At 44.5% G+C, this 17,189-nt stretch overlaps 1 long non-coding RNA gene across 1 annotated transcript; it reads left to right on the top strand.

Moving 5' to 3' along the window:
* Positions 1-217: 217 nt before the first annotated feature.
* LOC101678841 lies at positions 218-8,655 on the top strand. Its single transcript, XR_200844.3, has 3 exons — positions 218-349; positions 1,505-1,628; positions 7,928-8,655. It is a non-coding gene; the product is annotated as an uncharacterized LOC101678841 (long non-coding RNA).
* Positions 8,656-17,189: the final 8,534 nt, after the last annotated feature.

The raw sequence follows: 17,189 nt of genomic DNA on the forward strand, positions 1-17,189 counted from the left end.
TTGAGCACTGGGATGAAAAATACACATCTTTAACCCATGCACTTGCTGTCAAGCAGCTGGACCCCAGGAGAGGTCGTGAGGATCTGAAGGTCACTGCAGGCCAACAGAGCAAGTGTTCCCATTGTGACAGGGGAACGCTGTCATGGGAGATGGAGGAAGTGACATCACAGTCATGGGTGTGATATCCTCAGAGAAGATGAGCCCAGAGGTTCCTGGAACTGACACAGCTTTCCCCAGTCTGAGAAGAAAGTATCCTTGCAAGAAAGTTTCTGTTCTTCAGATATTTATAAATAAGTTCAACAGCCATCTGCCTTGACTACTTTGACCAACCTGCTGCCTGATCAAGAAGGTATGAAACAAGAGGTCCAGCCTATACTTCTCCCAGCCCACACATCACAGCTAACTTCCACATCCCTGCTGCAGCGTCTGGGCTCCCTCCAATGCCCATCCCAGCAGTAGATATAGCCTACTCTTCTTCTCCTGGAACTAAGATGCTGGAGCCCCACATTTGACACTGAAGAAGAAAGGGAAGTCAAAATGTGATTACCATTGTCCACAGATGGAAGAATCATGATCATCCCCTTTCATCAGAGTGTCTGTCTAACGAAGTCTTGCTTCAGGAAGAGTGATTTGTTGAGGGCATCAGGAAAAATGAATCTGATTCCTCAATTCTATCTGTAGGGATTCTAGAAGCAGAAGGGTTTCCATGAAACTATGTAAATATCATAGTGTAATTCAACCCAAAGAAAAATACTGGACTACCATTAATCTGGGTAGCTAAAGATGAAGGTTTAATTTAAATACAAAAGAGACATGGTCTTGTGCTCTCAGACCAAGCAATGAGTCTTACCATCATCATCTCTGTTATATTATTGCATTATCTCTGTAATCAATTCTACAGTTGAGCACTGGGTTCAATCAAAGTTCAGGAGCAACCCTGGAGCTCCACACTTTCTCAAAGTTGAAATTCATTCATTCATCAACAAATATTCTGTGTTTGGCACCAAGATTACAGTATTCAACAACAAATTCCTCTACCTCAAGAAGTTTATATGCTGATAGAGACAAAAAATAAATCAATAATTTTAAGTTTATATATAATTACTATATCAAGTGGATGAATAAAACAGAATAAGAGAGTGCCAATAGGGGGTGATATTTTATATGAATGGTCAAGGAAGGTCACTCTGAGTAAAGATTCCAAATAAATGAGGAATGACTCATGCTGAAACCTAATGAAAAACGTTCCAAGCTGAGGGAAGAGCAAATGCAAAAAGCTTGAGTTGTGACCTTCCTTGGCAGGTTCAGAAAACAGCAGGAGGGGAGTTTGGCTGGATCAGAGTGGGCAAAGAGTACAATAGAAGTTCAGGTCAAAGTGGCGATGAAAGCCAACCCCTCCCTTGTGTATCATGGAAAGACTCCATATTTTACTCTGAATGAGATGAGGAGCCTTTGGTGGGTTTTGAGCTAAGAGTTTATATACTGATGTGATCTATAATTTCAGAAAGATATATCGGCTACGAGTAAGGAAAACGAGGTTGGCAATCATGAGACATGTGGAAAGGGTATTAGACCGATCAAGAAAAGAGAAAACAGTGGCTCAAGACAGGATGGTGGCAGTGGAGAAGGTAAGAGGTGCTCATATTTTAGATGTATCGTGGAAGTTAAGCCAATAAGTTTTGCCACCATATTGGATTTCAAGTATGAGAGAAAGAGGGGGCTCAAAGATAACTTCAAGATCAAACTAGACTTCAGTTTTTTAGATATTCCAGTTTCCAAAGGGCCCTGGAGAAGGTTGAACAGCCCAGCAGGCTTTCCACCAGGGAGGACATAATCAGGACCAAGCTTGAGCCGATGACTTGGGGGCAGCATCCAATGAGAAGCGTCCTCTGGATGGAGGTAGTATTCAAAGAGATATGATCTCCACACATAGGAGATAGCTGTAAGGTGAGAGACATGATTACTTTCATAATTTTCCAAATCTTCCCTAAAATTGCCAAACTATCAAACTGTTGTGTATGATCAGATTTCTGTGGCTATGGGATTTGTGTCCAGTCTATTGTTGGGAACGTGAAAAAATGGGTAGGAACTTTGGACTGGATTCTCAGGAACCACAAAATTGAGGATTTTAGTCAAATTTAGCCAGATTCCCCCAGAGCAGGTCCCCAAGCCTGCCAACATCAGAGTTCTGAGATATATTTTTTCCAGTGTTTTATCTGGGAGTCTAATCTTCTTACCAAACTGGTAGGTTTCTTGAAGGCAGAGATGACTTTACACTTATTTAGACCCTCAGAGACTTATTCAAGCTCTATACAAAACTCTCAAACTGACCCAGATTGCATTAGATTATCTTGGATTCCATAATGCTCATGGAAATTCTGGCTTAGAGTACAGTTCCTTTATTACCTTCGTTTCGAATCTTCCAAAAGCAGACTCTGAGACAAGAATTGCAATGCAACTGGTTTATTTAGGAGGTGATCTGGGGCAGCCCCAAGAGAAAAGTGGGAAAATTAGACCAGACAGGGAAGGCAGCCCATGAAGTGGGCATCAGTGAGCCAGTCACTACAGTGAAAAGCTGAGAGTGAAAAGCTGAGAGCTCATTTCTGCTGGCAAAATTTTAGGGATTATATAGAATACATCTAGGTGTCCCACATAAGGGAGAGGATGCTAGAGTGTTTATTCACCAACTGTCACCTCTCATTAGTTCAGGATTACTCCCAAGACTCCTAAGCCCCAGCATTCCAGCTTGCCCTATACAATTAGATTCCAAAGACTAGGAAACATCCTCAGTCTCAAGCACTTGTAGCAGAAAGCTTTGGGTGGGAAACGGAATAGTGAGTGGCAAAGGGATAACATGGGCAGGGCATCAGTAGCAATCACAAAACTAATTGTCTTCCTTTTAAGTGATAAAGAAAATGCTGGCTCACAGAAAAACTAAAAAGAATTGCTGTATCTACTCTCTCTTTTCCCCCTCTCCCTCTCTCATTCTCTCTCTCTTTACATTCTCTTCTCTCCTTGGTGTTGGTTCCCTCTGAGCATCTCTTCATGTCTTCATGGATCAATGGCAACAAGATCAGAAGATCAACTTCAGTCCTAACATCATCTGATCATCCTCACATCAAGAAATCCCAGAAGAGTTTTGCCTTCCCAAATCCTTCAACAGTGTCTCACTGGACCAGCCCGAGTCATACCCATGCCTGAGAGGGACCATGGAGATGAAATAAGCTCACTTGAAAGTCCACGATTGTGTGCTTGCCCCAAAGCCTTAGAGGTTGGAGTTAACTCCACAGTAAGAACAAAAATAATGTGAGGAATCAAAGGTCTATAGAGGGTTAGAGGTTTGCTCAAAAATCACACAGACACTGTGGGCAGTCAATATGAGAATGACGGGCCACCCAACAGAAAAATGGGTAAAAGTTTTGAACAAGCTTGTCCTGAAAGGGCACTTCACTAGAGAGGATATCCAAATGGTCAATAGACACATAAGTATGAGGTGCCCGATTAGTCATAAGGAAAATGCAAATATAATGTGATATCATTACACATATGTGATATCCATATGTGATATTATTACACAACCATAATGTGATATGATTACACAACCACCAGGATGGTGAAGATGAAAAATGCAAAAAGTATCAAGTATCAGCAAGAATATAGAGCAATTTGAAACCTCATACATTGCTAGTGAAAGTAAGATTGCTGAAAGTATTTTGAAAAACTACTTTGTAATATCTACAATGCTAAGTAGATACCTACTCTGTGACCCAGCAATCCCACTCCTTGGGGGATGTGCAATGGAAATGCAAACATACATCTATCAAGACACACACAAGAATGCCATAGCAGCTTTATTCATAATAACTAAAAACTGGAAACCGTTCATACATCCATCCAAAGCAGAATGAATAGACCATAGTATAGTCACAAAATGAAATACTGTACAGCAATAAAAAAGAATGGTCTGTTGTTACACACAATGTAGCTAAATTTCAAATATGTAATGCTGAAAGGAAAAAGAGACACTAAAGAATATGCACTGAATAATTCTATTGCTCTGACATTCAAGAACTGGCAAAATTATGTTATTAAAAGTCAGGGTAGTGTCTACCCTCGAGGAAGTAGTGGCTGGGAAGAGAGCACCAGGTGGGGATTTTGGAGGTGCTAATCATCTTCCATTTCTCTAACAAAGTGCCAGTTAGATGGGTGAATTCAGTTCATGAAAATTCATCAAGAAGCAGTACACTTTTATTCACTTTTCAGAATAAATGAGAGTTCAGTTTTTAATTTTATGAAAGATGAAAAATTATCTATCCTGTTAATGAAAGAACTGGAATTAATAAAAACCAAGGCCTTTCTCTCCCAATCAGAAGGTTTTCTACCAAACAAATTCTTCAGCATACCCTCAGGGTCCTTTTTAAACAACCCCAACAAAACTAATTGCTTCTGTGTTGGACTTTATTGGAGAATGGAGTCTCATTGCCTCTCTCATCCTTACCCATGTATGAAGGTAGCTTCCCAGCCTGGCCTGGATCTTTTCTTTGGCAGCTTGTACTACCCTCCTTGATCTGGGTGGGAGGTGGCTGCCAGGATTCCAGCCTCCTTTTTCACCATCTCTCTCTCTCTCCTGGAATTTCCTTGAGCCAAATGTTCTTTGAGTCTTTGGCTGGTCTTGCTGAGCTCTTTCCAAGTCCTGTTTAATTCCTTCAATGGGTAAAAGTGTTCCAGATTCAGGATGAACAGATGGATGCATGAGAAATGAAATTCACATAGTCATGAAGGCCTTTGGCCCTCATTGCCAAGGTCACATTATAGAATATCCTAAAATTCAGGCCACAGGAGATCCCTACCCTGTAGGAGATCTGTGCCTTCAGAGCTCCAGCTTTTGGGGGGGGGTGGGATGCAGTACTCAGGGAACCACTCTCTCTTTGCTGGTCTCCTTGAGCTGATAGCATCTGTTTCTGGAACAATATTTGAAATTGGACTTGTAAGTTTGTCTAATGACAGGGGTGGGAGAAATTAGTCTATGGCAAGTGTGAGCTGTTCTCTGAAGCCAGGACTAAAGGGGAGTCTGAGATAGAGTCAGAGGGTCCATCTGTGATCCCAAAGTGTAGGTCATAACCACTAACTCAGGTTTCCCTCAGCGGGGAACAGATCAAGTACTGTGTCAGGACAAAAGTAAGCAGATTCCTTGGCAAAAGGTACCCAAGCAGCCACTCAGACTCAGAAGGAAGATGTGGGTTTCAGCTGGCCAAAATGGCACTTTCTCTCTGTAACCAAACTACTTGGTAGTAAACTTTCCATTCAGAGCACATCTTTTGGTAATACTCAGGGTTTACCAAGCTTCAGGGTCACTCCAACTTCATCAACCTCTCTCCTCTTTAGCAAAGAGCTTACACTTAGAAACCCTGCTTCCCACGCCCACCTGACCCTTCCCTTGACCTCAGACTTACCTCCAAGTACAGCACCTCAGCTCTACCTGGCCCCTAACACTCAGTGTCCCCCAGTCCTCATTATAGACACAGTGAACCCCAACAATCTCAGTATGCTTCAGGGACCCTACACCCACTGGTTCTCATGTTGAGGCCACCCACGTGGTCTAGGTGACCCTGAATGCACAAATTAAGATAAGAATTCAAGGGCAAGTTTAATCCGGGGAGAGGTGACAGCTGGAAACACTCATGGGGGAGTTGAGAACTGAAAAAATAAGAGAAGGCAACTCCAAAAAGGGAGTATGTTACCTAGCAAGTCACCACTGTGGGCTACTCCTGTGAGCAAGGCTGGGAATGAGGCTGGCTGTGTGTAGGTCCGACCTTGAGGGAGCATACAGCACACCCTTCAAAATCATCTCACCTGGGGATGAGGAAGTTGCCAACTTGTGCTGTGTCCTTCCTGCTCTGTAGCTCATTGTGCATGTGTGTGCATATACATCGCCTCTTCTTGCCCTACACACAGACCATACAAGCTCCCCAGCCAAAAAAAGGAGTCCTGGGGTGGAATGGCAGTGTTCACCGTGCAGAAGGAATGCTGCAGGGATGTGGGCAGGGTGCCAAGAGCATCCACTACGGTCCCCATAATCATGTCTCCTAGCACCCATCCCTCCAGTGTTCATGGAAGACTGCCCAAGGACTTGGCCCCATGCATGGCTATGCCATGGGGATGGAGAAGAGACTCAAGCCCCATCCTTGGGCAGACAAAGCTCACACCTGCCACAAGAGCCAACACTTAACCAGATGGCCAATAGCCACTGGCCTGATGAGTGACCCCCCGAACATGCACTGTGAAGAGCAAAGGGAGGAAGAAGACCCGACAAGGGCACAACCATAACTGGCCTTGAGTCATGCATAGGAGCTGGGCCGGCAGAAGGAGAGGAGTGGGCTGGCAGGCCCAGAAGGTTTGGAAGGGGGTGGGCAAGGCTGGGAATGAAGGTACAGCTAGCTGTGTATGATGCTGGCAGGGCAGGCCCAAGACAATTTATTAAATCCATTAGCCAAATGTGCAGTAGCTCCCACTGCACACATGGTGTGGAAAGCAGGAATGTAGGTTTGATTATGCATTCTGTTATGGTTATAATTATTTATGGATTGGAGGGTAAAGAATTATCAGGCAGCGCTGGAATGGCAAGAATTCGGGAAGTTAGCTTGGATGAAGTAGTGACAGGGATCCTTGGAAGCTGGTTGTGTAGGGAAGTGGCGTGATGAAAGAGTCATTCCCATTGGTGACCATTCCCCCACTAGGAGGAAATCAAGCAGTTTTCAGTGCCTGTGTATTCCTGGGAGAGGGTCTCCTTCTGTCGTCCGTGAGCTCCCACTCTTGATCTCTTGCAGCTTGGGCCTACAGGTCTACCCGAGCTCACTATCTGGCTATGCAGGGTTCCTCTGAGCACAGAGCACGCAGGAACTGCAGCCTTCCCCCAGTGAAGGGGGCCGTTGGGGGTAGTGCCCCAGCTTCCTCACCTCTCGCCCCTCTCTCGAGGAATAGTCAAGCAAGGGTCTCCAGCAAGACAGAGTTTCCTGAGGGCCCCCACCAACCCATTAATGTGCCCTCCACTGGTGGTACTCCCTTCCCTGTCTCACCTCTCCACTCCTCTGAGTGACTCTTGGGACTACCTCCCAAATAACTCCCTTGGATCCAAATTGCTCCTAAGGTTACAACCCATGGCACCAGACAGAGAAAACATGCATGTGGCGCTTATATATGAAAATTGCCTGTGAGTAGAAATGTTTAATAATCTTTCTCCGGATCTGATAGGACTGGCGGGAAATTTAAGAGCGGGTGCATCAGGGTTGAAGGCAGAGAGCTGTGGGGGTTATTTCAATATTTTCTTTTCTCTTCTTGATGAAACAGTGGTAAAATCAACTCAGAGTTAATCATAAACACCAAATTACGGGAAGAGCATCTTAAACGGAGCACTTAAATGGTCCAGAACACCAAACCAGACTGCTCATTGAGGCAGAGTGTAAATGCCAGAGGGCGATGCAGCACCTGTCCTGTCTGTCCTCAGTCTCCCTTCCTAGCTCTCTAGCACCCATCTCCACTCATGCAGTCACTCAGTTCCCTGGCACAAGACCATGGAAAGAGACCTGGCTAGTGTCCTGTTGAAGGTACCGGCCCTGGCCGCTGCCATATCCCATACCCAGCTGTGGGCACCCCCCTGCTCTCTGGCCACTAGAGTCTGCTGTGTTGTCTGCACCACAGGCTGGGCATGCCAGATGCCCCAGGGTGGGCTCTCAGCCACAGTTGGAGTTGGTGGATAACTTTGCAGCATCCCCCTTGGTTGGGATAATGTTGAGGCATGTGTCCTACACTGCCTTTCAGGGGTTTCCCATGGAACTGAGCCCCTCTGCCCAAGGTGGAAACAAAACTGAAAATGCCTCCTGGATGGTCTGACTTCCCTTCTCTGTCTCATTTTCCCCTCCCTGGCCAGTGTTTCCTGGGATCACCTCCGAAGTAAGGTACTTATACTCACATGCTCACCTGGTGACTGCTTCTTGGGGAACTCCACTTAAGGTAAGAGTGGGCAGGTCATCTCTTCCCTCTGAGTCTCTAGTCCAGAGTATAATATCTTCTGTCGTCTCAAATGAGGGTGCATGAGAGAAGATGAGGTTCATTCAATGCTTGAACACAGTAGGAGAACCGTCAACATTCATTTGATGGTGATAAAAGCTAAAAACCTCATACCTATAACTTCTCCATTGCTTTGTACAAGTCAAGCATTTGTTCATATCATTTGAACTGGATGACCATTCAGTGAGGTGGGATTTATTATCTCAATTCACAGCTGAAGATGTTGAGGCTCAGAGAGTTTAAGGAACTTGCTCAAGGTCACAAAGGAAGTGATAATGCCAGGATTTAAATTCCACTTGACCCCAAACTCTGTTCTCATACCCCTATGCAAAATTCTCTCCAAATAAAAAAGTATCATCTTTATAGCTAATGTTGGTTGAATATTGAATTTGGGGGCATTACCTTCTTCTACCTTGGAAACTCCTTCAACATTCAGCTCAGGCTTATTCATCATGGAACTGTTCTCTGCTCCTCTCCTCAGCAAGGCTGGGCTAAACGCACAGGACCCCCTGGACTCTACCCACATGCCTCAAACCCTATTGTGATTCCCCATTTACTTTACCCCATTTATAGTCACCTCCCTGAGCAGCTCTATAAGCTGAGAGCATAGCTTGAAACAGGACATGATGTCTCCCTCTTGCAAAACGGTTTCAGGAAGGTTCCCAACCACCTGTGTCAAAGGTCTAGGGCTCCTCCAGGTACCACAAAGCATTACCAATGATAACTCAATAAGCAAAGAAATGACTATCATGAGGACACAATACCTCCCTTCACATCTCAGTCAGGAGAAAAAGAGAAAGTATCATTTAGTCAACATGCCCCTTAGTTTTCTGGGGCTTTGTTTCCTCATCTGATCTCAGTGACCTCCACAGCCTTTCACCTCTGACAAAGGGTGATTCTAGAGATGTTCTGGTGTCTAAATGGGCATCTCAGGGGGAGATAAGGAGTGTAATATCCCCTCTACGGACTTATCCTAAATTCAGGAAGGCAAAGCTCTCAGACATGGCCCAATTGACAGTATGGGTCAGGTTCCTAACTGATTCAAACTGGGGGAAATTAGAAAAAGGAGTATGAGACAGAGATACTGTTTTGTCTTCCCCTGTGATGAGAATTCCTGTGAATGGTGGGGGAAGGGTGAGTACTGGTAGGGCCTGAGACAATGGGAGTAGGAATAGGACCAGGCAAGGGTGTGAGATCAACCAAAGTGCCAGGAGGGTAACTTTGGATCAGTACTGCAGAAGGTTCCATCAGGGACAGGGGAACTGGGGTATTGATAACCCCACAACTGTCAGGCATTAGTTAAGAGCTGTCCCCAGGGTGTAAATATCCAGCTTACTCTTGCAAGGTGGGGTTCAGCACCAGGGAGCCTGGAACTACATTTCTCTGCAATCTAGAGCAGAGAAGGGAGAAGGACAAGAAATGAATCTCTTCAGGCGTGCCTGAAGAGTTAGGAGACTCGGTCTTAAGAGTCACAATGCTTGAGATGTTGTTCCCAATTTCTGTTTCATGTTTTCAAAAGATAACTCAGAGTTACCCAGTAAGTTCTCAGAATTTCCTGAATTTAGAACCTGATTGCCTATGGTTATGAGATTCCAACATAAATGTCACCCTCTGCAACAGGACAGCTGGCTCAGCCAGGTGGTATGCACCCGGGAACATCCAGCCCCAGAATTTTCAGTTCTCTGAAGTCTCAAGGCCTGGCTTCTTGCCACTGGAAAGGGGACCAGGACAAGGTGTTTTGTGTGGAGACACAGCTAAAGAATGCGGCTGATTATTGGGGGGAGGGGCAAGTTAGACTACATTTGCAGTGACAAAAATGTAGGCCTTGCTAAAGCTTTTCTAAAAATTTTAAAAACCAAAGAAACGTCTGGGTTTCCACTGAGGTTTTTGTTTTGGGTTTTTTTTTTTTGTTTTGTTTTGTTTTTTGGAGCATCAGTCTCCTCGGATGCAAAGCAACCTTGTGTCTCCACTAAGAGCATGCTGGGAAAAGAAAAGCTATGGGTAGGAGCTAGGAAGCCAGAGGACCCTGAGCAAATCCAGGAGAGCTTAAAGTCCCTACAGGGAGCAAGGATGAGAGATCTTGCTCACCTGACATACTGGCTGCCCCTAGCAGGCCATGTTTGTCCTGAATCATGTCATGGGATTTGGCCCCACCTGCCAAAGCACTAGCTCTGGAAAGTGATAGCAGGGCACAGGTGAAAGGCAGGGACTCCAGTACTGGATCTCTCATCTTCCCCTCCGCAGGGCCTCCCAACTGATGCCTTCAAGCAAACAGAGACCAACTGCTTTCATTCACTTCTAAACCTTGCTCAACCCAAAGTCCCAAGCCAAATTTAGGGCATTTCCTCCACCTCCCATCATTGGTAGACCCCACCCTCAGGCCTCAGAGGTCCCAAAGCTATCAACCCTTCTGCTCCACATCCTCATCCAGTCCTGTTCATTGAGAAATGGCCCAGATTTTAAACAGTTCTTCCCTCCTCCCCACCATTAAAATGCAGTGGCCCAGGAGACAAGTGTTCTATAAACTCTGTAACTGGGATGTTTGAGAGTGATAACATCTTGATATGTTCCTCCTTGCCTGGAGAGGCAAGACCTAGGCCAAAGGAAATGATGTGGTAATGGCAAGACTTCAAGCATGTGACAGGCTAATGGGAGAGATATTTGGGGGTGAGGAAGGCACTCTGGAATTATCAGTCACCAGGGCCAGGGGTTCTAGAATGGAATAGTGTAGGAATTACAGCTCCATTTTTGATCTTTCACAAGCTCTCTAGACCCAGCCCAGATACTCCCTTGGCAACCAGGCATATGGAGCTATAGATGCTGAATCAGAGGGCTCTGCAAGCGAGAGGCGGGCTGGGGACCAGATGTCCAACATCATTGCCAGCTGATCAACTAGTCATTAGGGCAAAAATTCCCTTTCCTCGGTTCTTAGTGACTTTTTATTCAGACAAAAATCAAGTCAAGGCCAGTTGCAAGAATATCTATGACCCTGGAGCAGGCAAGTCCCTGTAAGTGATTAGCCAGAAAAAAATGATTATCTTCATGTTCTGCTTTATAAGCCAAATGGATGTCAGGGTTCTGAATGCTTCTTCATTCAAGAAGAATAAGGCACAGATAAACTATACCTTGAATCACAAGCCATGATTGTGAGAGGACACCAGAAATCAGGCAATGAAGCTCTCTGGACTGGTTTTGGATGGTGCCTATCAGTGACCAAATTATTACCCCAGAGGCACTAAGGTCAGGTGTCTCCTATAGCCCCATTACCTCCACCCATCCTGATGGAGTCTTCTTGTACATCATTATTACCTTGATGAGCTTGACCATTTTTTCCCCTTTACAATGGCCAACATCATCACCAATGACATCAGTTATCTCCCTTATTCCACTTAACATTGAAGTTCAACTCAAGGTCATCTCCTCAGGACAACTTTCCCAGCCATCCTTTCAGGCACAATTGGTTATTCCTTCCTCATTGTCTCCAAAATAGCATATTCCTGTGGTGTTGATCTGTGGGTCTGTCTTTCCTATCAGACTGTGAGCTTTTCACAGCCTGAACTGATTTTCAATCTTTGTTTCCCTAAGATCCAGCAAGTACCTGTAATACAGTAGGTTTAAAACATTCATGTATACAGTAAAAGACTGAGAAGACATTTCAACAACATGGTGCATAGTTCTGCTTCCAACTTCCACTTGCCCTGTGTACACAGCTCTAAGTGAATCCCCTCCTTCCTCCCTATAGCTCCTGCTAAAGCTGAGCACCTCAGACAAACCACTGTGCTCATCTGTCCTCACTTCTGTATCTTCCCACCCCTGGCAAGTGGTCAGTTCAAGGTATGGTCTGTGTGGGTTACTGGAGAAGAAAGGGCAGTGATAGGAGGTGTCTGCGAATAAAGAGTAACAAGGCTTGATAGAAGACTGGGTATAAAAAATGATGATGAGGGAGAAGCCAGGTGATCAAGAAGGTCACTGCTGCTGACTGACAGGAAAGTCAAAAGGAGAGCAGAGGACGGGATGGGGGAAGGGGTGAATTCAGTTGAGAACAAGTTGACTTCGGGGGAAGTCAGCAGCATTCAGTGGGAGATTCTAACAAGTCAATGGAAACACAAGACACACACCTAAGGGAAGTGATAGGGCATGAAGAGCTGGGCATGAAGAATTTGGAGTCCCCCACACAGAGATGAAAATTGAGGGCATACAAGATCATCCATTTGAGAGTTCCAAGGACAAGAGAGAACAAAGATCAAAGGAGAGGAAGAGGTCCAACCAAGACTGGGCTTTGAAAGCACCATCATGTATTGGGGAAGGTCTTGGGGATGGGGACCCCAGGAATAAGTTGACATAACGGTGCCATATTCAAGCCTAAAGCAAAAGGAAAAATCAGTGATGCTGATCCTGTCTTTAATTAATGTTTTAATATTTTATTCATCATAGATTTTGGTATTTTCATTTTTTTAAATATTTCATTAAACTGTTAGTTTGATAAGTAAGTAATGAAAATGCCTTTGAAGCCTGAATCTAAGACAAAAGATGACTAGATGTCGAGCCCATTTACAGAATCCTCATCTGACTAACACCGGACTCAAAATCGGTTCATATATGTTAATAGAAAAAAAAAGAAGAAGGTTGGGGGAAATTGCTCTGTATCACACATTAATTAAGGCAGAATGATACTGCTGTGGGAAGAGGACAAAACCAACTACAGGAACTAAACAGAGATCCAAGAAAAGACTTGTTCTTAGATCAAACTTTGGTTTGTTTTTGTTATATTCCTGTCACTTAACTTATTTTACAACTGGAAGTTTGTACCTCTTAGTCCTCTTCCACTATTTCAGTAACCACCAGGTCGTTCCCTCTATCTATGAGTCTGTTTCTATTTTTTTTTTATTCATTTGTTCTGTTTTTAGATTGTGTATGTAAATGAAATAATATTATTTGTCCAAAAAATGTTAGCTTGAGAGATAGGATCAAATGTAACAGTCCAGGAATGTCCTTCTCAAGAAAAGGAGACCTGAGGCAGCTGAGGCCTGTGCCCAGAGCCTAAGCATTGGATCCCGCCGGTCAGGATTCAAGTTCTGGCTCTGATGTCTCTTAGGTGTGTGATCTCACGCAAGTCACTTCCCTTCCCTCAACTTGGCATCCTCACCTGAAAAATACCTTCCTAGCAATGCTATCACAGTGCCTGCCTTACATGGTGATTCCTAAAGAGTTGTCCCCATCCCCCTGGGCACTTAAGATGGTGAGGAGGGAAATGAATTGGCTGGATAGGGAAGGAATGGTAGGGGTGAGGAGTCTGGGGAGGATAAAGAGACAGTGCAGCCAGGAAACCAGGCTCCTCCTTCTCTACAGTCTGACAGATGGACAGAGCCATACAAAATTGGAACACTCCATCCACCATCCACATTTTATATGTTGCATTACACTCTTTTAATATCTGCGACTTCCTTCCATTTGTGTGGGGGTTGGAGAATCAAAACCTTCCCACAAGGCAGAAAAGGCCCAATGCTCAGAGTGAGCTGGAGCCTGGCCACTGTCTGACCCAGTCCACTCTCCCACCCCTGTCCTCTGGAAGCATTATCACAGACCCTTTGATCAGTACCCTCAAGGTGACAATGTACAGCCACTGCAGAGTGGTTCCCAGAGGACGGGGAAGAGGCTGGGCTGGGGAGGGGGCTCTGCCATCATTTCCTTCCCTACCCTCTTTTTTCAGCAGCCTATAACTCCCCGGCATATTTTCCCCTGGTGGAAAATGTCCATGTTTGGTGTCTGCCCAAAGGAGAATCTCTATGGAAAGTTTGAGAAAGATTCCCTCTGGCTGGGAATGTGAAAAAAAGCCTGTGCTTTTCCCATTTGGAAAAAAAGGAAAGAACATACTTGAGATGTGGTTATTTTTGTCTCCAATTCAGAAGGAACTGACTTGGACAGTGCTCACTTGGCCCGCATTCCCAACACTTTGTTGGTAAAGGCAGATGGACCAAGCCACACGGAGGTGATGCCGACCCCAAAATACTCATGTCTCTTCTGAAGAATCTTTTTTGTTTTACTCTTTTATTAGATATAGGCTACAGATAATAAAGTGCGCAAATCTTAAGAGTCTTACGTATCCAGCTTGATGAATTTTTATGTAGGTGTATAACCACGTAACCATCGCCCACGCCAAGAGCTCCAACATTTTCAGAAGGCTCCCTCCTGCCACTTTCCAGTCAATACTCACACCCTGAAGTTTACCAATTAGTTTTGCCTCTTCTTAAATCCCATAGAAATGGAATCATACTGTGTTTGCTTGACATCTCATTTCATTCACTCAACGTAACATCTATGACATGTGCTCATATGATCACCTATTTATTAGTTTCCTAGGGCAGCTGTAATGAAGTACCAAGGACCGGGGGCCTTAAACAACAGAAATGTATTTTCTCACAGTTCTGAAGGCTGGAAGTCCAAGAGTAAGGGTGTTCGCAGGATCAGTTTCATCTGAGGCTTCTCTTCTCAGCTAGTAAACTCCGACTTCTCCCCGTGTCTTCACATGACCTTCCCCCTGTGCATGTCTGTGTCCTAATTTCATCTTCTTATAAGGACCCCAGTCATATTGGATGAAGGGCTGTCCTAATAACCTCATTGTAACTTAACTGCTTCTTTAAAGACCCTGTCTCCAAATATAGCCACACAAATAAAGTCACACTCCATAGTACTGAAGTATAGGACTTCAACGTGTGGATTTGGGGAGGGGAACACAAGTCGGCCCATAATACATACAATATCGAATGTTTGGGGGAGTTTTTGTGGCTGAATTGGATTCCACTGTGTGACTCTACAACAACTTGTGTATTCATTGTTTTATCAATAGACATTTGAATTATTTCCATTTTGGGACTACTGCCAACATTGTGGCCATCACTGTCTCTAGTATGCATCTTTTAGTGAACATCGGTCCTCATTTCTGATGTGCTCCTACCCAGGAGTCTAATCGATGCCTTATAAGGTATGGGGATGAGAAGCTTCCATAGACACCACTAGACGGTTTTCCAGTCCCATTGCACAAACACTCTATGCCTTTGCCAACTCTTGTATTATCACACCCTTTTATTTTAGCCTCCTCAAAGAATCTTAAAAATGATCTCAGAGCAAGTTCATCTGCAAAATCTAGGCTCCTGGGAATTGTGGAGAGCACCGACCATATACGCGTATGGATAACTGCGATTTCTTTGGGGCCAAGAACTCTGGTCTTCTGCCTCCACTCCACTCCTGCTCAGGAGTCTTGAGGTTTTTAGTGGGTTGTGTCCCCAGTGGGACTGGAACAGCCTAGGATCTGGGGGCGGCCTAAGGCCAGTGAGTAACTGACCAGAGGAACAGGAGAATGAGAGAAAGTGAAGAGCAAAATGCAGTTGGAAATGTTGTTTCTGGCCACCTGGGGAATGAATGAAGGCTGTGTGTCTATCTCAGAGAGAGCTTCAAAGGAACCCTGTGAGATCATTGTTTCCTCACAGTTTCAGCCAGCTTTCTCTGAAGAGAAAACTCTCAGAGTCCCTCACACCCAGGCCCCACTAGGAGGCTTCTCGAAGCTGACCCTTCAAAACGGTCTTCACCCTGAAGGTCATGGATTCGGGACAGACCTTCTACTCCCCAATTTCCTCCCCCACCTCGCCTGCCCTAGTACTGGAAATTCCCACAGAGTGCCATTCCCCTGCTTTGCAACGTTCTCTTTCCTGGTGTCTTCAAACCTCCGAAAACTGTCCAGTCAGAGAAAGACAAATGCCATATGACTTCACTCATCTGTGGAATTTAAGCAAAAATACATATGAGCAAAAGGAAGAGAGAGTGAGAGACCATCAAGAAACGGACTCTCGAGGCCTTCAGCTCGGGTCATGATCTCAGGGTCCTGGGATCGAGCCCCGCATCGGGCTCTCTGCTCGGCAGGGAGCCTGCTTCTTCCTCTCTCTCTGCCTACTTATGATCTCTGTCTGTCAAATAAGTAAATAAAATCTTAAAAAAATTTTTTTTTAAAGAAAAAAAGAAACAGACTCTCAACGCTAGAGAGCAAACTGATGGGAGAGGGTGGGGAGGGGGTAAAACAGGTGGTGGGGATTAAGGAACACACTTGTTGTGATGAGCACGGGATGGTGTGTGGGAGTGTTGCATCCCTATATTGTACACCTGAAACTAATATAACACCATATGTTAACAGGAATTAAGATTAAACAAACAAACAAAAAACCTCCGAAGACCTAAGACTGTCTAGATCTGAAGGGAACAGGAAGATAACTGTGACTTGCCCAGGTCCTCACATGCAAGTCTGGCTCCTCAGAACTAGCAACACAGGGCCTGTTTGGAAAAACATAAAGCAAATCCTTATCTTACTCCTTAGAGCAAAGTAAAATTCAGTTGAAGCAAATATTTAAGGGTAGAAAAGAAACCATACAAGTATTAAGAGGAAAAAAATTAGTAAATGTACTTATCATCCTAGAGGGCAAAGTCCTTTCTATTTAAGTAAGATAAAAACCCTGAAGCTATTAAGAAAATGATTGATACATATAGCTACATAAAAATTAAAATTGCTTGAGGGCTGAAAAATGCCATTAAGAAAGTCAAAAGATAAACAGCCAACAGGGGAGTGGGGATAAAACTAGCAACATATTTGTCAAAGGCTCATTTTCTGAAGTCACACAAAAACACTATTTGTATTAATTAGAAAGGGCCTCACAACCCCACAGGAAAAAAAATGGAGGAATGGGTGAAAAGAGGAGGTCACAAAGGAAGGAACCCAGATGTCCAGGATACATAAGAAAAAATGCTCCACCTGCATCATAAAGAAGATAATGCAAATTGAGACAGTAAGATGCCTTTTCAAAACTGATTGGGTCAGGAATGCAAACACTGAACAACAGGTATTTGGTGAGAGTTTGGGGAAACAGACGTGCATGGGCACTGTTAGTGGGTGTGTATGTCAATGGAGCCTTTCTGCAGGATGATTTAGAAATACCACTGAATTCCACAGCTCACATAGCATTTGATCCAGCAATTCCACCATCAGCAATTTAACTTCTGGTTATACTGACAAAAGGGTCCAATATGTATGTTCAAGATGTTCATTACAGCTCTGCTCTGAAGCGAAAACTGGAAAC

This window comes from Mustela putorius, unplaced genomic scaffold, assembly GCF_011764305.1.
Source record: "Mustela putorius furo isolate JIRA1106 unplaced genomic scaffold, ASM1176430v1.1 tig00000874_pilon_pilon_pilon, whole genome shotgun sequence".
Taxonomy (NCBI): Eukaryota; Metazoa; Chordata; class Mammalia; order Carnivora; family Mustelidae; genus Mustela; species Mustela putorius.